Below are 7,108 nucleotides of genomic sequence, written 5' to 3' on the forward strand. Positions count from 1 at the left end.
GTTATATCCTTTATTAAGAGAAATATTATAACTAGATTTGGCATTCCTTCTGAAATTATATGTGATAATGGTTCCCAATTTATTGGGGGCAGAACCACTAACTTTTGTGACAGCTGGGGGATTAAGATGATAACATCAATACCAGTCCACCCACAAGCTAATGGTCAAGCAGAATCATCCAACAAGATCATCATCAACAATTTGAAGAAGAAACTTGGATCCAAGAAAGGAAAATGGGCAGAAGAATTACCCTATGTGCTTTGGGCTGATAGGACAACCCCCAAGAATGCTACTGGTCAAACACCATTCTCTTTGGTATTTGGGGCAGAATCAGTGATCCCAACAGAAATGGTATTTCCAACTGCTAGAACAAGTACCCGTGATCTTGAGGAAAATGATGAGAACCTGGCTCAAGACCTGGATACTATTGAGGAAATCAGGGATTTGGCTAGGATACGGATGGCTAGTTATCAACAAAAAAATGGCTGGTGCTTGCAACAAAAATGTCAGGATAAGGAAGTTTTATGTTGGAGATATGGTATTGAGGAAAGCATTCCAGAATACCACCAATCCTGCTGATGGAAAGTTGGCACCAAAATGGGAAGGCCCTTATTTGATTGATGTTGAAGCAGGAAAGGGGGCATATAGATTGCTGACCATGGAAGGTGATTTGCTACCAAGGGCTTGGAATGCTGTCCATTTGAAGAAATATTTCATGTGAACAGGATCCTCATGGCACAGATGATCCTTACATTAGGGGTATCCTTGAAGGATCCTTAAAGCATCCATGATCCCTACTCTGGTAATGTCCTAATCTTGAACTATTTCATTTACTTATTTTCTCATACAAGGATAAGGATCATGTATCCTTTATCCTTCTCTCACGAGATTCTGAGTTTTGAAAGTTCAGGTATCCTTAGCATAATGTTGATTATCTACAGAAGCAATTCAGGTCTTTGGGTTTAACCCCAATTATTTGGGTTTGACCCCAGTTTCGCCTGTAACGCACGATGATCCTGGTATAGTTCAAGGCATTGGGACCAGTACTCGCTTTAGGGGCTGATAATTCCATTGTACTGGCTATACCTAGGATCCTACGTATAATGGTAGACGTACCATACATCCGTTCCTAAGGTTTCTAACGTTTACACGTTAGCTAAGGTTTTGGCATTATCATGTCACTAAGTTTGGATAGTCGCCAGTTAGGGCCATACTCCAGTTTACATACGATCCTTGGGCTTGTCCCCAGTTATCCTTGGGCTTGTCCCCAGTTATCCTTGGGCTTGTCCCCAGTTATCCTTGGGCTTGTCCCCAGTTATCCTTGGGCTTGTCCCCAGTTATCCTTGGGCTTGTCCCCAGTTATCCTTAGGCTTGTCCCCAGTTATCCTTGGCTTGTCCCCAGTTATCCTTGGCTTGTCCCCAGTTGCTAACTCTTATTCTATATTAGCTTAGTCCCAAGTTATGATCTATTTCAGGTCCTTGAAGTTTAACAACTAAGGATCCTTGATCCTTATCTCTCCCTAAGGTTTATCTTATGGTTACCTGATTATGACTAGGATCCTAACTTGGATCCTCAGGTATGATCCTTAACTATTTCAATTATTCGCTGATTATTTGAATCCCCCTTATACTTTGACAACTAAACTTATGATCCTTAGAACATATATTACTTTTTGGGATTTTTCAACTATAGGATATTTGATCATGGATCATATCCTAAATGTTTTCAATCTGACTTATTCAAAATTGCTTATTTAATAAGTGTACATCAAGACAATTAAAAATTAAAGGAACTTAAAGGATAACAACACAGGATAAGCGACAAAAAGTTAAAGTTTTATTTATTAACAAAAAGACTAACCCTTCAAAGGTTGTCAAAATTACCTACCCCAAGCATCTACCAGCAATACGTGGTCCGTCCGCTGGGGTAGGTAAAGGGTGTCCATCATAATAGGTTTAAAGTTGTGCAGGAAAGTAAAAATGGCAAGATCACAATGGTTTCATCCCCCAAACAGAGGATCCCTCCACCATATGCAATCCTACCTATTGTCTGAAGGATCCTAGGTCCTTAATCCTAAAAACTATTGTTCACAAGTACAGACCATCAAATTGTTCAAAACAAACAACCACTAAACAAAAAAATTGGGCTCCGGCTAAGTCTCGAAATTTCCATCATTGCCCAATCCTGCAGCCTAGACCTTCGCTGCATCCTCTCCACCAGCTCCACTTGCCTCACCACCCTGATCCTTGCCACTGCCTCCAGCCTCAAGCGTCAAGATCTCCTCAGCCTCTTCATCGTCCTCCAGTTCAGCCAACCTTGCTTTCCAGCCCTCCACATCCCAGGTGCTCTTGTCAAAAGCAGGATCCTGAGCTTCCATGGCCATTTGCAGCTGGATCTTGTACATTGCTAGGGCGGCGGAGACCTTAGCATCCTGGGTGATCTCGTGCTTCTCATAGTCAAAGTTGATCAGCATCTTGGCAGCATTATTCTTGGTGGCCTGGAGATCCTTCTGAAGATCGGCTATCTTGAGGTCTTTCAACACAACAACTTATTGAAGATCAGCGATCTTGCTATCCTGATCCTCAACGTGGCCAACATAGGTCTCTATTTCAGAAAATTTCTGCAAGGAAAACAAGGATATTGTCAGAACCAAGTGATCCTCATGCAAGTAGGATGTACAAGCAGGGACAGTGATCCTTACCTCATTGAAGTAGTCCATGAACTGTTGGCGGATCAAGGGAAGGCCTTGCAAATCCTCAGCCTCGGAGGCCTTCCTCTTCTTGCCTCCCTTCCCCCTGGGGAGTGCCTTGGGGATTGAAGTCGTTGGGCTAGCAGGAGTCTTCTTCCTCGAGGATTTGACATTGGTGAGATCGGTGATGCTGAACTTCGAAGCTGACTTGGTGGACTTTCCGGCACCTATACAACCAAAACAAGATAAGTATCTAAATTTTACTTGAATTTTATTATCTAATTAAACCTTTAAACAAGGATACTTACTTGACATCGTGACAGAACCAGAGGATACTTCCTGAGAATCTTGGGTGGTAGACTTGAAAGTTCTTATTTCAGGGTCCAGTCTCTTGAAAGCCAAGAGTCTCTCTTTAGCAGCCGGAGTTAGTCTGAGATGTGCAACGGAGATAGCTGTACAACAAAAGAACAATAAAAAGTCAGTGATCCTTATATCAAAAGAAAGGTTCTCTGGTGATCCTCCCCAGGATCCTTCATCCTACTATAGGTAGCCCACGTCTTGGGTAGATCCTTCCCATCTGGGATAGAATCTCTCCTCACAAAGAAGAAGCACCGCTTCCAGTTGGTGTCGTTCTTGGTGGCTTTGAAGATTGGATGCTCCTCCCCAGGTTTTCGTTTGAATAGATAGCGATGGGAACCAAAGGTGGTCAGGTCATATAGTTCTCCTAACTCAGCCATGCCTAAATCTATCCCCTCCTGCTCGATGATCCTTTCAAGGGTATATAAGACCCTCCAGATCATCGGCATAGCTTGGATGTAGGATATGCCGGTCAGGGAGAAGAAGGATTGGGTGAAAGCTGGGAAAGGATACGTGTAACCTATGGCAAACGGGGTCACAGGGAAGGCAACCCATGAATCAGAAGTATGATCACTCAGGGCAGAAGGATCATAGGGTTTGAACACGGTGTTTGCAGGAAAACAGTACCGGACCCTGTCAATTTGAGGATCGGTGAAGATACAGCGTTCTTTAGCAGAGTCTGTGATGATCCCTTGACTCTTGAAGGGGCTTTCCTTCCGGTGATCTTTAGCAGGGGAATTCCGAAGCATCATTTTGAACGGAATAGTAAAAAGAAAGAAAAACAGAGCAAGCAAAGAGAGAAGATGAAGGGGAGAATACCTGGTTGATCTTCTGAATACGGTTATAAAGGGAGTAGCTTTGAATTTAAATGCATTCGATCATATCTCTATCTCTATTTATAATCATGATTTTGCAGGAATGTCACTTCTGTGACGTCACGACGCAACGGCTAGTTAGAAATTAACGGCTATAAATCCGTTAAGTTTGTTGCAGATAAGATCAAGAAAACATAATTCGTTACTTTTACATTACACTCCTTATATTTTGGGGGCAATTGTTAGGGGAGGATTTTCTAACAAACAGTGATCCTTGCTTATTATCCTGACAGGTGATCCTTACTTCTATGACAGATAGTAATCCTCAGAAGAGCTTCAGGATCAGGATCATGGATCACCTTAAGGATCCTCATACTAATGATTGGTTGTTTGTATTTCGTATTATTTTGCAGGAGTATTGAACTTGACTTGGTCTTGGCAATGTTACTATGGAATATTCCCCAAGTATTTCGCACTCATTTGAATGAAAATGGACGTTGTGGAGAATGTGGGAGAATGGCATGAAAATCGGGCAGTTAGTTAGCTTAGTTTAGCTTTCATATTTAAAGGGGTGACGAGCTAAAATTAGAACACTTAGCCATTTTTGCTTACACACACTCTCGTACAATTGCAGTCACAAAGCTCTCAGCGAACACTTAGCATTTCTCACACTTTTACACATTTTAGCATAGTGATCCTTGTACTTAGCTCGTCACTATCCGAAGTTGTAAACTTTAATTGATTTATTTGAGCTTGGTGATCGGTAGTTTCCATCACCCGAGGTTTTTTATGCCGGAGATCATTCATTGATCAAGGGCTTTTTCCTCTTATAAATCCTTGTGTTGTTCGTGCAATTTATATCATAGTGATCCTTATCATAATTCTTCATTTCAAGCATCATTCCCCGTAACTTGTAACTTGGAGTTTGGTTGCATTATCCTAGCGTGATTTTTAACCAAAACAACGTGTTTCTCTTTTTAAGTTGAAATTGATTATTATTTTTTATGGAAATTGAATCGGAAGGTTTTGTGCATTGAAAGTATTATTATGCGGCTATTGTTGAATGGAAATAAATGTTAGAAACTCGGAATGGATTGTGGTTCGTAATAGACATCATAATTGAAATTGATATCAGTCGGAACACCCGCCGCAATGCGCGGGCATTCCCTGCATATATGAGGCAAATAATTTTGGTTGACACAGTGAACAATTTATGTTCTTTTTGTTTCACATATGCGAACAAGTGGTATGGTTTCAAGAATTCTCAAACATTCAACAAATTAGTTCTTGTGTGTTCTACACATCTTATTCGATTAATCATTGGTAGTACCACCAAACAGGTTAATCTGAAAGTGAACACATGATTTGTGTAGAAATCCAGGTTTTTTCTTTATCTCAGTTTTCTTGCAATTGATTCGAAATTGGTTAGTAATCGCTCCAAAATACAACAAAGATTAACCTATTTACGTTGTTTGATATAATACTAAATCCAATTTCAAGACGACGTGTTTGATTTTGTTGTTGGGTTTTGGTTTGCAATTCGTGTTTTGCCACCGTGGTGTTAGTTTTATTGGGTTCTTAAATTATATTACCTTCATCAGATTTGTGATTTTTCAAATGCTTCATGTGTGTATGATTGAATTGATATTTGAGGTTTTCATAATCAAAAACTAGAAACACATGACCGATAGAGTTTGTTGAACGCACATATAAATCATCATGTAGATTTTTCTTAAAAGTTGATGGTGGGACCATGGAATAGGTATCCAAACATCCGACCTTTAGGGTTATTTTATGTTTATTAACGAGTTTATGTTTACCCGCGCGTTGCGGCGGGATGTTGATTATTAAATCTTTAGTATCATTACAATAGATGCAAAACTTCTTAAGGTTACTGCAACATATTCTTTCTTTTCGCCTAACCTCTAGCTTACAAAACCACTTGTGCCAAAGAATGTTAGCCCTGCATTTTCTCACATTTGTCGAGTCAATTTCATTTCAATACCAAATAGGCTCCTACAATGCATTATATGCATTGCAATGTTAAAAAGGATTTGTCTTTGCATCAACAGTATATTTTTACTCATTTAAGCAGATTGTTAGAAATTAGTTTCACCCAGATGACCGTATGTTAGAAATAAAAAAAAAGTAGAAAATAAACATGGGCAAACAACTAACGATTAAATGGATAAAAGAATTAATTTAACATATAAGGTGCATAGATCAAAATAACTCTTTAAATGGCTTTTCAAGTTACTTGTTACATTCATAACAATTATATTATTGATTTAAACGAAGCAATATAAGATTTTCCTTTTTCTAAGTATTTTTTTTTCCGGCTTTGTAATATGAAACACAATTTGTAACACATTGATTGGAACATGACCTTGCCAATTACTTCCAGTCCAATTTGTAAACACCCTTCCGTTAGCCCAATTTTTTTATATCAATCACAACCTATAACACATGCTTAAACCTGCCTTAACTCTGCCAAATAATTACTTCCAACCCAATTTATAAATACCCTACCCCTTTAATCATGTCTGAATTGAGCATCGAACCGAAATGAGCATCGAACAAAACGTCTTACCGGTTCACTACGAATCTGATTTGAAAAAACCTAAAGACGTTACAAATATAATAAATTTAATAAATATTAAAAATATAACAAATATCTAAAGACATATTTATCAAAATAAACAAATTAAACATCAACCATTATCAAAATACGTAAATGGATTTAATAACTAAATTTAATATTATAAAAAAAAACATAACCGGAACTAAATCTAGTATTATATTTTATTTAAAACTTAATGATTTAATAAAATGAAATTTAAAAGAATGGATGACAACTCATAACTCCTTGTCCTTTGAAAATTGAAAAGATACAAAAGAGCAGGGCTTGAAAATTGAAACGATACAAAACAACAGTAAGTAAATGTAATCGGAACAGTAAGATAGGACTTTTGTGTTCTATCTACGTCTCGCACCAACAAACATTCATCTTCGTTTGCCATTCATTTTTTTGGTTTGAATCAGTTGTTCTCTCTATTTTGTGGTTTGAATCAAAACAATAATTCCTAGTTTTTTTTTTTTTTTTTTTTTCTGAAACGCAATCAATACCCGTCTCTCCCTTTTACCGTTATTATTAACGTAGAGATGGAACCATCATCTGCCGCCACTTCTTCCGGTTGAACCGGTGACGGGGGAGTGAGTCATAGATTGGTGACGACGACGGTGGTA

This window comes from Helianthus annuus, chromosome 16 (genome assembly GCF_002127325.2).
Source record: "Helianthus annuus cultivar XRQ/B chromosome 16, HanXRQr2.0-SUNRISE, whole genome shotgun sequence".
Taxonomy (NCBI): domain Eukaryota; kingdom Viridiplantae; phylum Streptophyta; class Magnoliopsida; order Asterales; family Asteraceae; genus Helianthus; species Helianthus annuus.